This window comes from Rhineura floridana, chromosome 8 (genome assembly GCF_030035675.1).
Source record: "Rhineura floridana isolate rRhiFlo1 chromosome 8, rRhiFlo1.hap2, whole genome shotgun sequence".
In the NCBI taxonomy this organism is placed as follows: Eukaryota; Metazoa; Chordata; class Lepidosauria; order Squamata; family Rhineuridae; genus Rhineura; species Rhineura floridana.
The window spans coordinates 42,723,206-42,735,044 of NC_084487.1; the positions used below are offsets into that span (position 1 = coordinate 42,723,206).

Below are 11,839 nucleotides of genomic sequence, written 5' to 3' on the forward strand. Positions count from 1 at the left end.
AAGCCATGAGACACACAGAGACAGATCTGTCCTCCAACAGAGAGGAACAAGCAGGAGTTTCAGAAGGAATAGCCAGGGGGCTGCTGCCACTGTGCCCCAACATCTGCTTCCTGGGATGGCTGCTTCACTCTGCCTAATGATAGCTGGCCTTGCACCTGCAGTACAATAGCAAACTGGAGGCAGCATCTGATTTCAGAGATCTTATGTCTAACACTAGGGGTGTATCAAACCACCTGCCTAGTGACCTGTGGCCAGCAGCCACTTATCTCCAAATCACTAGGTGAGTCTCCATTATTTACTTTTTATTTAGAAATGTAGATGTTCCATCCCAAAAGCTCGGGACAGGGAATGAAATCAACACAAAAAACATACATGTCAAAAACAGAACATCATAATTAACTTATTTAAACCTTCATGTTCATCTTGTGCTGGCCTAACCATGAACCCCATAAACCAGCCCAAACCAAATGTCCATACAATGTTTTCAAAAAATGTTCAGGCTTTGGTGTGTGTGTTGTGGGAAACAGTGCAACAACAGGGGCACTGATTGTCTGAGAAGCCTCTCTTTGCATCCTCATCTAAATCAGATGTACAGATGGTATTAATATAAGAACATAAGAAGACCCCTGCTCTATCAGACCGGAAGCCCATGTAGTCCAGCATATTGATCACATAGCGGCCAACCAGATTAGCAGGGTGACCCTGCTAGATCTCACAGATCTTAATTGGGGAGATGGCATGATCTAAATGTATCTAAAAGATACATAGCGTCTAAGACCCCAGTTCTATATTATCAGTAAGCATATTGTTTACATGCAGATAATGTCTATATCTTCTGCTCTCATGGTTTAATGTGATTATGTACTGTCCTGTTGGCACCAATAAGAGCAACCATTGACACAGAGGTAGCAGCTAGGGTTGGGCGAGAATTTTGATTCAGTTCACATTTGAAGCCAAATCTATCAAATTCGCAATTTCCAAAACAAAATGAGAACGAAAACACAGCCATCCTTTGAAATTCGCACTGATTCCAATTTTGTGATACAGTTCGCCTACCGGTGTTAACACAAATGTGTATATTAGGGGCAAGCGTGCATAAAATTGAATATATAAGTGAAAATAACATACAAAAATGAATTACATGATGAGAAATGGCTGGCAAAAATGTGTACACTAGTCAAAACTGCCTACAAAAATGTGTTTATTAGGAGAAATTCGCACTAAAGTGCTGCAGAATTTTCATGAGGATTTTTTAATTCAAAATATTCGCAAATTGCTGCAGAAATATGGAGAACTGAATGTAAGATTGGAACAATGAGGAACCGAGAGAACCAAAACGGACAGATCTTTCTATCCCTGGGGCAGCAACCATAACATCCAGATATAGTATAAACAGGACCTAAGATGTTTAGGACATTGTTGGGTTAAAACTAGCACCTTCCTTGAAATGTATCCAAAGAGAACAGGGAGCCAATGAAGACTCAGAAAACTGATGTTAACAAGAACACATTGCTGGAAGCATGTTAAGAGAGATGCTTTTGTCGATGTAATTCTGTAAGATTCCATGTACACTGATGGTTCGATCTATATTAGTAAGAAATGAGAAAAACAAATAATTCTACACCAGCTGAAGTGTCTAAACAGCTTTCAGTGGCAGCCCTACATGGACCACATTACAGTAGTCTTGAGCCAATGCAGGAGTAAATCACGGTTTCCAAATTCTCATTAGATAGAAAGGGACACAGCTTTCTGACCAGATAGAATTGCTGGAAAGTGCTCCTGGCCACCAATGCAGCTTGGGTTACCATGCACAGCTACAGATCTCCTATCTATAACAGGAGGCCCAAGTCTAGGTCACAAGGTCTGCTGACCACCATTACTTCTTTAGTCACCACTCTTGCCATTAGTATTACAACACAGAGACAAAGTGGTAAAAACAGAGACCACAGTGCTTGGACTGGCTGAAATAAGAGCCTGGTGTCACTTGCATATTGGAGACATCCAATACTATAGCGCCATACAAACTTGCCCAGAGGCCTCCTGTACATGTTGAGCAAGAAAGAGGGCAGAACACCGTACAGAAGGTCACATGGCGATAGTGAACAGCTACCTATCAACACCACATTGTATTACTAGTAGTGAATTACTGGAACAGTAACTGAAGAGCAGCTTCCCAACTGTTAGAGCCATACAACAATGGAACCAATTATCTAGAGAGGTAGTGGGCTCTCTGACACTGGAGGCATTCAACAGGCAGCTGGACAGCCATCTGTCGGGAATGCTTTGATTTGGATTCCTGCATTGAGCAGGGGGTTGGACTTGATGGCCTTATAGGCCCCTTCCAACTCTACTATTCTATGATTCTGTGATTCAAGCATCCTGGCGAAGCCTTATAAGTTGCTTCACCAACACTTCATGATCAGCTATATCCTGTGGCTGCTGAAAGATCTAATAGGATTTATACAGCATGTGCAAATGTAGTTCCACAATCCTTAGCATCCTTGCAAGGCTGTAAGGCACTGGAGCCATGAACTGGTCCATGACCTACTAGAAACATGGTAGGTGAACACAACACTGAAAGCACATAGTGGCACAGTTATCTCTGCCAGATATTTAACATATGATATATTGTGAAGAATGAGTGGATAGTTACACAGTGTGGACTACATGAACCCAGACCCATCACCATGGTGTCCCAGATCATGTTATGGTTGGAATCATAATTGGCAAAAATGCCTCTCCTTAGAGAAGGACCATGGCTCAGTGGCAGAGCACTTGGTATTCATGCAAAAGGTCTGACTAGCCTCTGCCACTCAGTATAGACAATACTGTGCTAGATGTCCCAACAGTCTGACTTGGTGTAAAGCAACTTATGTTTCTTTCTAACTCAACCTTCAATATTAATAAAAGGCAAACTGAGTAAGCCAAGAAGGCACCAGTCCACACACTGATCACTATTCAATGCCATCTCTAGTGTTTAATTTTCTTTTGAAAGGAAAAAGCATTCTGCACAATTCATCTCAAATGGGGGCCCTAGCTTAGTGGTAAACCACTTACTTTGAACAGAGAAGTTTCTCAAGTTCAATCCCTGGAATCTCCATGGAAAGACCTCTGCTTGAGACCTTGGGCTTGGAGAGCAGCTGCCAATCAGAGTAGAAAACAAAGGGCTAGACAGACCTATAGCAGCCTTTCCCAACATTTGCATCCCCAGATGTTGCTGGACTATAATTTCCATCATTCCTGACCATTGGCCATGCTGGCTGGGGCTGATGGGAGTTGTAGTCCAGCAACATCCGGGCACTCAAAGGTTGGGAAAGGCTGATCTGTAGTCTGACTCATGGTAAGATGGTATGGGTTGTATCCAATGCCTGTCATAGAGTAGACCTTTTGAAATTAATGGACATGTCTAACTTCGATTCATTAATTTCAGTGGGTCTATCTACTCTGAGTCAAACTTAGTTGGAGGCAGCCCTATCAGCTGAAGTATTCCCTCTCCTGAGCAGTAGCCTTCTGTGAGTTACGATAGCTGTACGCATGCAAATCTTACAGTGTCCTGACATCAGCATCAGAAAATTCACTTCTGGGTATTCTCTGCCTAGATATGCAAGTAGCCCTTGTTTGCATAATGCATTCTGCACAACAAAAACATTAAGGCATCTTTGCTTAGGGAAGACCCCTGTGATGGAGACAAATTAATATTCCCCTTTTTACAGACAGAAAAGGAGGCATGGCACCCTGGCAGCAAAACAGCTTGTACTCCGGTTACGCAAAGCATGCAGGCAACAGAACCAGGAATTGATGTCTCCTGAGCCTCTAACTTCAGTGTATTTATTTAAAATGTTTTATTTTATTTTATTTTTAAATCCATAGCAATTTTCCAGACAAAACAAACAAAACCAAATAAAACCACCACAACTTCAAGCACACAAAACAACTCTCTATAGCAACACAGCCCAGCAACAATAAACTAGCACACTGGCCTCCAAATTCCTTGGAAAGCTTGTCAGAACAGAAACACACTACAATTGCACTGAGGCTCAGCAAATAGATGGCACTTAAGTACTTCACCGAAAAAGGCATTCCTAAGGGTCCACAAAATTTTGGCTGGATTTGATAGACAATCATAGTTTCTCGGCAACAAAAAGGCTTGGTTTTCAATTTCATGCTTCCTTCAACAGAGTGGCAGTAGCCTATTGAACCTGCTCCTGCTGCTTGACGAGGGGAAGAGGTTTACAGGGAAGAATTTGCAGGCAGTTTATGCGTGTGTGTTTGTGCATGTGTGTGTAGAGCAATCCCTTCCCTCCAGTGCTCAAACTATGTGGGATGCGGGGCAGACTGAACCTGGCCTCCTGGCCTTTCCTGAAGACCTTTTAGCTACTGCTGACGATAAGCATGCAAAACTTACATTTTTATATACGGTATATCGGCTATAAACATATAAATCTTTTTGTATTTACAAAGTAGAAAGATTTTTTTAAGAAAAAAGAAAGACATTCATATTTCTTCCCACATCTGATTCATGAATCACTATGACATTTTTATTTATTTATTATTCATTAGATTTATATCCCACCCTCCTCCCAGTAGGAGCCCATGTTGGCTCTTGTTTTTAGAAGGCTACGAGGGGTACATTTTGGTTGAAACTGATAGAAGTCAGAGGGATGGGCTTGCAGATTTCATGATGAATCTGCCAGCTTCCTCCCCTAATTTGAGGAAGGCTCCCTTCCAGCCTTGATCACTAACGTCAATTCCCTCCCAGTACAAAACACCACCTGGTACCATTTTGAAAAGGTACCCTGTCTTTTTGTACTGGTAGCTTTAAAAAAATACTGTTGTGGCAAAGAATACTGAAAGTATTCCCTACTAGACAAAATTAAATGTCTGGTCCAATCAGTGACCTGGCAATTGTATTTTTGGATCCCTCTGCATTCCAGTGTCTTAGGGCCACCACCAAGAAGGATCCTGCCCTCGTTCTGCTGTCCTTTGTTTATGGAACCCTGAACCGGACAGTCTCTCCTGAAGTCTGTAAGAATGTAGAAAGTTCCTCTTAACCATAATACCATCCACATTCAGCTGAGATTTGGCACAGCATGGCATGTGTCACTGTTGAGGCATTTGCAGCGATACCCCAACTCTGCACATACTAGTGAATTCTCACAATGACCTCAACACAGGCAAATGCAATTAGGAGGCAGCACAACCATTGACTGCAGCAGCCTGACACATCCATAAGAACTGTCCCTCTGACAACTATCAACCATCACCCTTTGCATCGATGCTTCAACTTTTTTCTTACTTTTTTTTTTAGAAACAGGAACAAATAATCTCAAGGAAAACTCTCACCAGCTTAGCCCTCCACTGAGAAAATGAGGACAGAGCTATTCCCTGAAGCTTAACCTTCTACCTATTTAGATTATGATTCATTTGTGGAGGATTTTTAAAGTGCAAACTGCTTCATATTAACCAAGGAAGGAAGGAAGGTTACCAACATGCTTATTTTATCAACAAATACAGGAGGCACATAGCTGAAAGTTAGTGACTTGTCCAGATCCATTGTAGAGGGAAGAGATTTGAACACTAGTATCCCAGGTCTAGTGAACTTTGGATGAACTTTGCCCACAGGAGTACACATCTATGGCATGTCTACTCAAAAGTAAGTTCCATTGGGTTCACTGGGACTTACTCCCAAGTAAGTGTGTATTGGATTGCAGCCTAGCCAAATCAAGACAGATTTGCTCATGTAGGCTTTTTCTGTAGCTACAGCACTCAAGGAGGTGGGTTCACAACACATATATACACAATGTCCAAAACAATTAAGTTCATTACAAAAAATAATAATCACAGAACAACCCACTTCATTATATTATTGTATTTTCGTTATTATTACTAAATGTACACCATCCATGAGAAGCAGCAAGAGAAAATTGTTTTAAATAAATCATCAATAAATGTTTAGTCCATAACAATTTATTAATGTTGCCTAGGGACTGCTGAGTTGAAGGGAGGCACAATGTAGCCTCCCCTGCTTCCAAGGAACATCATCATGGCAAGGGGGAAACCAACCTGGTCAGCTTCCATCAGCCAATGAAAAAGTAGCTACTCTAGTGCTTGTTTTCCTCATCCTTCCTCATCCCTTTTACCTTTCATATTGTGCTTATGAGACTGCAAGTCTGCAGACTGCCTTATGTTTTAATATATGTAAAGCACATGGAAACTTTTATGTGTGTTTTGCAAAGGTTTATTAATAATAAATCCTAGAACAACCAACAGTGCTATAACAGCAGCAGTAAATAGCAATACACAATTCATTTATCCAAGCAAAAAAAATATCTACCAAACAAAAAGCAACACTAACTGTTGTATAGCCTCCTCTTTCTTTGGAAATGTATGAACTCCAACATATGCTTTACTGCATAAGTATCTAGCCTAGTGCTAAGGTCTCACTGATATAAGCTAACTTCAAGAAAGCCAAGAATTGCTGGTAACCTCACCTCTTCTGGCTAACTCAAGAATAACAACCTTTTATCTACAGCATGAAGAGCCAGTGCGGTGTAGTGGTCAAGGTGTTGGATTACAACCTGGGAGACCAGGATTCAAATCCTTCCACAGCCATGAATCTCACTGGGTGATCTTGGGCCAGTCACTGCCTCTCAGCCTCAGACGAAGGCAATGGTAAACCACCTCTGAATACTGCTTACCATGAAAACCCTCTTCACAGGGTCGCCAGAAGTCAGAATCAGCTTGAAGGCAGTCCATTATTTTTCATCTACTGCATTTCATTGTGGAGTTAATTACCACCTCTTGATATATAGCACATGATTTCTAGCCACCCTCTTGCAGCATTCACATTCACACATCACAAGATTCAATGGTTTCTTTTCACTGAATGCACAGACCCATAAACCAGCATTTTTCAATCAAACTCTCCCTCAGAAATTTATCAGGAATTTTTCATGATGGCAGATGAACCACAAGTGAATACTGGGTGTGTTCTAGGTCAAACTCTCCACAGTAACATAAGGCCGCACTGCCCAACAACAGGTCTGACCAGTGCCTCACATCAGGTTTGAGGCACCCCTGGCAAAGTGTCCTTTGGTGCCCACCCTCAGTGATGACAGCCGCAGAAGGCCACAGCAGCAACAGTGTTCTGATGGATGCACCATTTTAAATTTCTCACAATGCCCTCAATATAGCATCACTTTGGGGATTGGAGAAAATTAAAATGGTAACTCCCAGACCCAGCCATAGAGTGGGCCAGGGCAGGTGTCCAGAATGGGCACTTCTGCGACCTGCTCAAGAGTGCTGATACCAGGCCTGACCCACATGAATACTAGAGGATGATCCAAAATCCTCTGCAACATGCTGGAATTCCATGGCAGACAAGGTGATGAGAAAATGGTTCCTTGAAGGAGAAAGCCTGAAAGCCTCCGGCAAATATAATCCTGCAGGGCTTTCAAGTCTGAATGACAAACAAGAGCCAAAGACCGTGGGCTTGGAAGTGAAAATCCCAAATGCAAATCCTTGCTAGGTAGCCATGAGCAAGTCAGTATCACTCAGCCTAACCTACATCATGGGGATAAAAGGCTGCTCTGGTCCCCAAAAGAAATGCAGGGCACCAATGTAGTAACTGCAAATGTTACCACAAGTTACCTTGAGTGTAACATGCAAGCGCTTACAGAGGCACCTAACTGCTTCTACCAGGACAATGATAAAGCCCAGCGAAACATTGGAACTGTCAGCTACTACGTGCACATAGCTACAGGAACATATGAAGCTGCCTTACACCAGCTCAGGCTGCTATCTGTTTAGTCGAGCACCGTCAACTCTAACCAGCAGTGGCTCTCCAGGGTCTCAGACAGAGGCCTTCCACAAAAACCTGCTACCTGGCCCTTATAACTGAAGACGCCACAGACTGAAACAGGGACCTTCCGCACACAAAGTAAGTGCTTTAGCACTGAGCTATGGTCCCTCCCCTGAGCAACCTCAGCCATGCCTCTATTGATTCAAACAGAAATTCCAAACCAAATGCAAAGAGGACATTTTGCCAGGACAAATGACGCTCAGCACCTTTCTCTATGCAGCTGCTGCCTTTAATTTTTGAGCTATCTGCTGCAAGCCAACAAAACCTTTTCCAAAGAAAGGCTGCAACCACCCCTTTTTGGCAAGGGAATAGTCACCTGTGCAGCTACTAGTAATGATGACTCTTCTGCTTCAGAATCAGAGACAGTGTGCCTCTGAATACCAGTTACTGGGGAATAGCAGCAGGAGAGGGCTATTGCCCTCCATATCCTATCAGTGGTCAGTCACTGTGGGAAACAGAACACTGGCCTGGTCTACCAGGGCTCTTAGGTTCTTATGATGTGGCCACATACTTTTTCCATAGTTAATCTATCCTGATAAACTACTGAAGTTTCTGATAGATCTCAGCTTCGGATTTCCATGGTACTACCCCACCCAGGCTCTGTCTGTTTTTCTTATTCCTTTACCTACATTTTAAGTGCTCCTTCTCTCATTTAATCAGTACTGTAAGAAAGGTGATGATTGTTCCCATTTTAGAGGTTCACAAGTGGAGAGAAAGCAATATGTTAGAAGTCTCCTAACAAGTCCATGGCAGAACTGCTGCTTGAATCCAGATCTTCTAGACCCATAGCTTTTGCTCCAGTAGACGACAATACTGGTTTTACTAAAGACATTCTTATGTAGCTGATTCTGACTCATCTATTCATTTTTTTTTCAGGCTACTTCCATTGACACTGCAGTCTTAAAGCACACTTTTGTGAAAGCAAGTCCTGGAGAGAGAGGGGAAAAATCAAGGTGACTTACTTCCAAAGAAACATGTTTGGAATTGAGATGAATGTAGCACAACTATTAATAGAAAAGAATTGAAATTGTTATCATGAATGTCCAAATGTTGGTGAATATCAACATCCACATGTGTATGCTGACAATCCCAGATACCCCAGCATAAACCTATATATTTACCCCACTTGTCAAACACACACAACTGGTTGCCGGCATTCATCCCTGTATTTTTGCACTTTCAAAAAAAGATTTGTCAGGGATCATCTGCTTTTTACATGCGAATGTTTACCAAATGTAACACATTCAGTATACAAAGCCATTCATCTTTGTATGCTACAAACATGAAACTATCTTATTTTTAACTGGATCCCCAAATTTCTTGCAAATAGGTCCATGCCATCTAAATTTAAGTAAAACAACAGAAGAACACAGAGGTCTAGAAGAAGGGCCACCACTCAGTGGCAGAGCATCTGCTTTGCAAGTAGAAAGTCCCTGGCATCTCCAGGCAGGACTGGGAGAGACTCCTGTCTGAAATCCCAGAGAGCCGCTGCCAGTCAGTGTAGACGAGACTGAGATAAATGGACAAATGGACTTCAGTCGACTCAGTATAAGGCTTCTTGTGTCTGCTTCCTAAACACCTATACATCAGCAACAATACTGTTGTTGGATCCCTTCCTCTAGCTTTCAGTCCTATAAAAGATAGTTTCCATGTTTCTGATGCTGCTGCAAACCAAGACGAGGGGGAAGCTGCAGCCTGCTTTTTCTTCCTTCCCCCAGTTCCTATTGTATCTCCATCACAACCTCTATCTCCTTTAGTTTCATCACCGGGCCTCCCCGCTATGTGAATTGCTAAGGGGAAGCACAGGGGAGGGGGGGGGGCTCTGTTTAAATAATGCATGCTCCATGCAAATGAAGCTTTGCTTGAAAGTGTGAGCAATGCTGTCAAGCTGCTCTTTTCCTGGACCCACCAGAAGGGGCCGCTCACTGGAGACTTCGGCAGTGACAGCATGAGTGCCGAAATACGGTGATGGTGCCGTGGTGGGAGCATAATGCCTGGGCAAACAGGACACCCCAACTCCCGCCCACTCCTTTGTCCTCTTGTGCAAATCAAACTGTTCAGCTGTAACCCACTGTGGGCTTACCATTTCTTGAGCACACATACTCAGTATTGCACAATTATTCATAGATGAGTATATGTGCACGCACACAGTTATAACCTGTACTACCATATCTCTCTCTGATCAAATTGTACCAGCCTGATTTAAAAATCTCTGATTTAAAAGGTGGAAGGACTGCATTGTCATTCTTCATTTAGTAACCTACAAAGGTGAAATGTGGATCGGGTCAAGAATTTCCTGGAACATACGCCTGTGCAAATCATATGCATAGTTAGTGGGTGCCATTCATTAACTATTGGGATATTTGGCATACATCCACCTGCCATGCTCAAATGAATGCATATGTACCAACATCTGTACTTTCACTTACATGTATGAAAGCACACATGTGCAGGGACCCACAGGGGTGTATGTACAGCAGCTCCTGAGCACGTCAGCAGCTACTGCTACAACATTTTGATTTACGCTACTCTCTGGCTAGGAGGCCACGACTCTGCAATGCTAGCTAGCAGCAGTAGCCTTACTCTGTATACCCTAGGGTAAGGGTGTGATGCAGCTGTTCATCTGCTTCTCTCGATCCATTTCTTTGGGGTTCCCGTGCCCCAAAGCAGGATGGCGCTGAAGTATGAACTATATGAAGTCACCTGTTCCCACAGAACAAACAGAAAACACACACACACACACCCCACACATTCAGTGACAGCCCGCTTGCGACTTGCACACGCGTGCAGGACTCCTGTGCAATGCTCACGGAAGATTCCCCTCCGGTACAAACGGCCAGATCTTATTCAGCCTACACAGACGCATCAGCCTTGATCTCGGAAATGCAAGAGAGAGAGGGGTCCTTCTGCATCCAGCCAAGCCAATCCGCCAGACCCTTCCACAACAACCGGCAGCAGGAGACTTGCTTCTACCTATCACCCAGACTCAAAGCCCACGCACATCCCCACCAGTCTCTGCAAAGAGCCCTTGCCAAAAGTTTACTAGGATGACAGAGAAGTGGAGGAAGAAGGATGCAGGAACGGGATTCTCCTCTCCTGTTGCCGCCGCCACGGCCGCGCCGCCGCCACCACCATGGTTGCAAACGAAAAAATTGAAACCTACCCCTCCCGCCCGCCGCTAATGCTCTTGCAGGGACCGGAATAAGAAATCCAGGCAAACACAGCTGCACACAGCAGGCTTAAGATCTATCCAGAAGTCCAAACACGGGAAGGGGGGGGGAGAGATAGGAGAACAACCGTACATACAGCCAAGGCAAATCTATCTTTCACATCTGTATTGTCTCTCTAAACCCCCGTTCTTCCTTCACCTGTAATCCCCCCCTCACATCCATCCACTCTCCCACACGTACATCTCATTTTTTCCCCTTCTGTAGTTTAAGCCTTAAAGAATGAGAACGGCAGGCGAGGGAGGGGGAGAGAGGTGAGGAGGGGAGAAGAGCCGATCCCCCCCCAAATAAAAATGCCACCCAAAGAGCAAGCTGAGCTAGAATGCAAACGGACTCGTGTCTGCTTGAGAGGGACGGACCTCAAAGCACATACCTGCTTCTTTGCAAGGGATGCGTCTCCAAGTTCAGGGTTTGCATCCCAACGAGAGGAGGAAGAGGAAGAGGAGGAGGAAGCGGCGGCAGCGGCAGCTGCTGAGGACCACTCTTCATTCAAATGCCTAGCGATCGCTGATGGGAGGGTTGAAGCTGAGAGAGAGATGGGGGGATGCCGTGTGTGAGAACGCGGGTGCGTGCGTGTATGTCAGCGTGCCTTCCCCGCACACTCCCCCCCTCCTCGGAAATGGTTCCCTTCTTCGACCACCGCCACCCCTCCCCACCCAAGCCCTCGGCTGTTCTTAGCGTGCGATTCCTCCCCCCTCCTCCCGCAAAAGGTACCCAGAGATGCAGGGAATCTGCACAGGCACGCCGGGAG

At 44.2% G+C, this 11,839-nt stretch overlaps 1 protein-coding gene across 2 annotated transcripts in view; it reads right to left on the reverse strand.

Annotated features, from left to right (window-relative positions):
• ELFN2 (extracellular leucine rich repeat and fibronectin type III domain containing 2) overlaps positions 1-11,541 on the reverse strand; it is a 171,738-nt gene extending 160,197 nt beyond the window's left edge. The window contains exon 1 of one of the 2 annotated variants that reach the window (XM_061582799.1): positions 11,462-11,541. The gene's annotated coding sequence lies outside the window, so the exon portion shown is untranslated. Of the gene's footprint in view, positions 1-5,296; positions 5,359-11,461 lie in introns of those variants that run through there. The other variant, XM_061582798.1, reaches the window with a different exon arrangement.
• Positions 11,542-11,839: the final 298 nt, after the last annotated feature.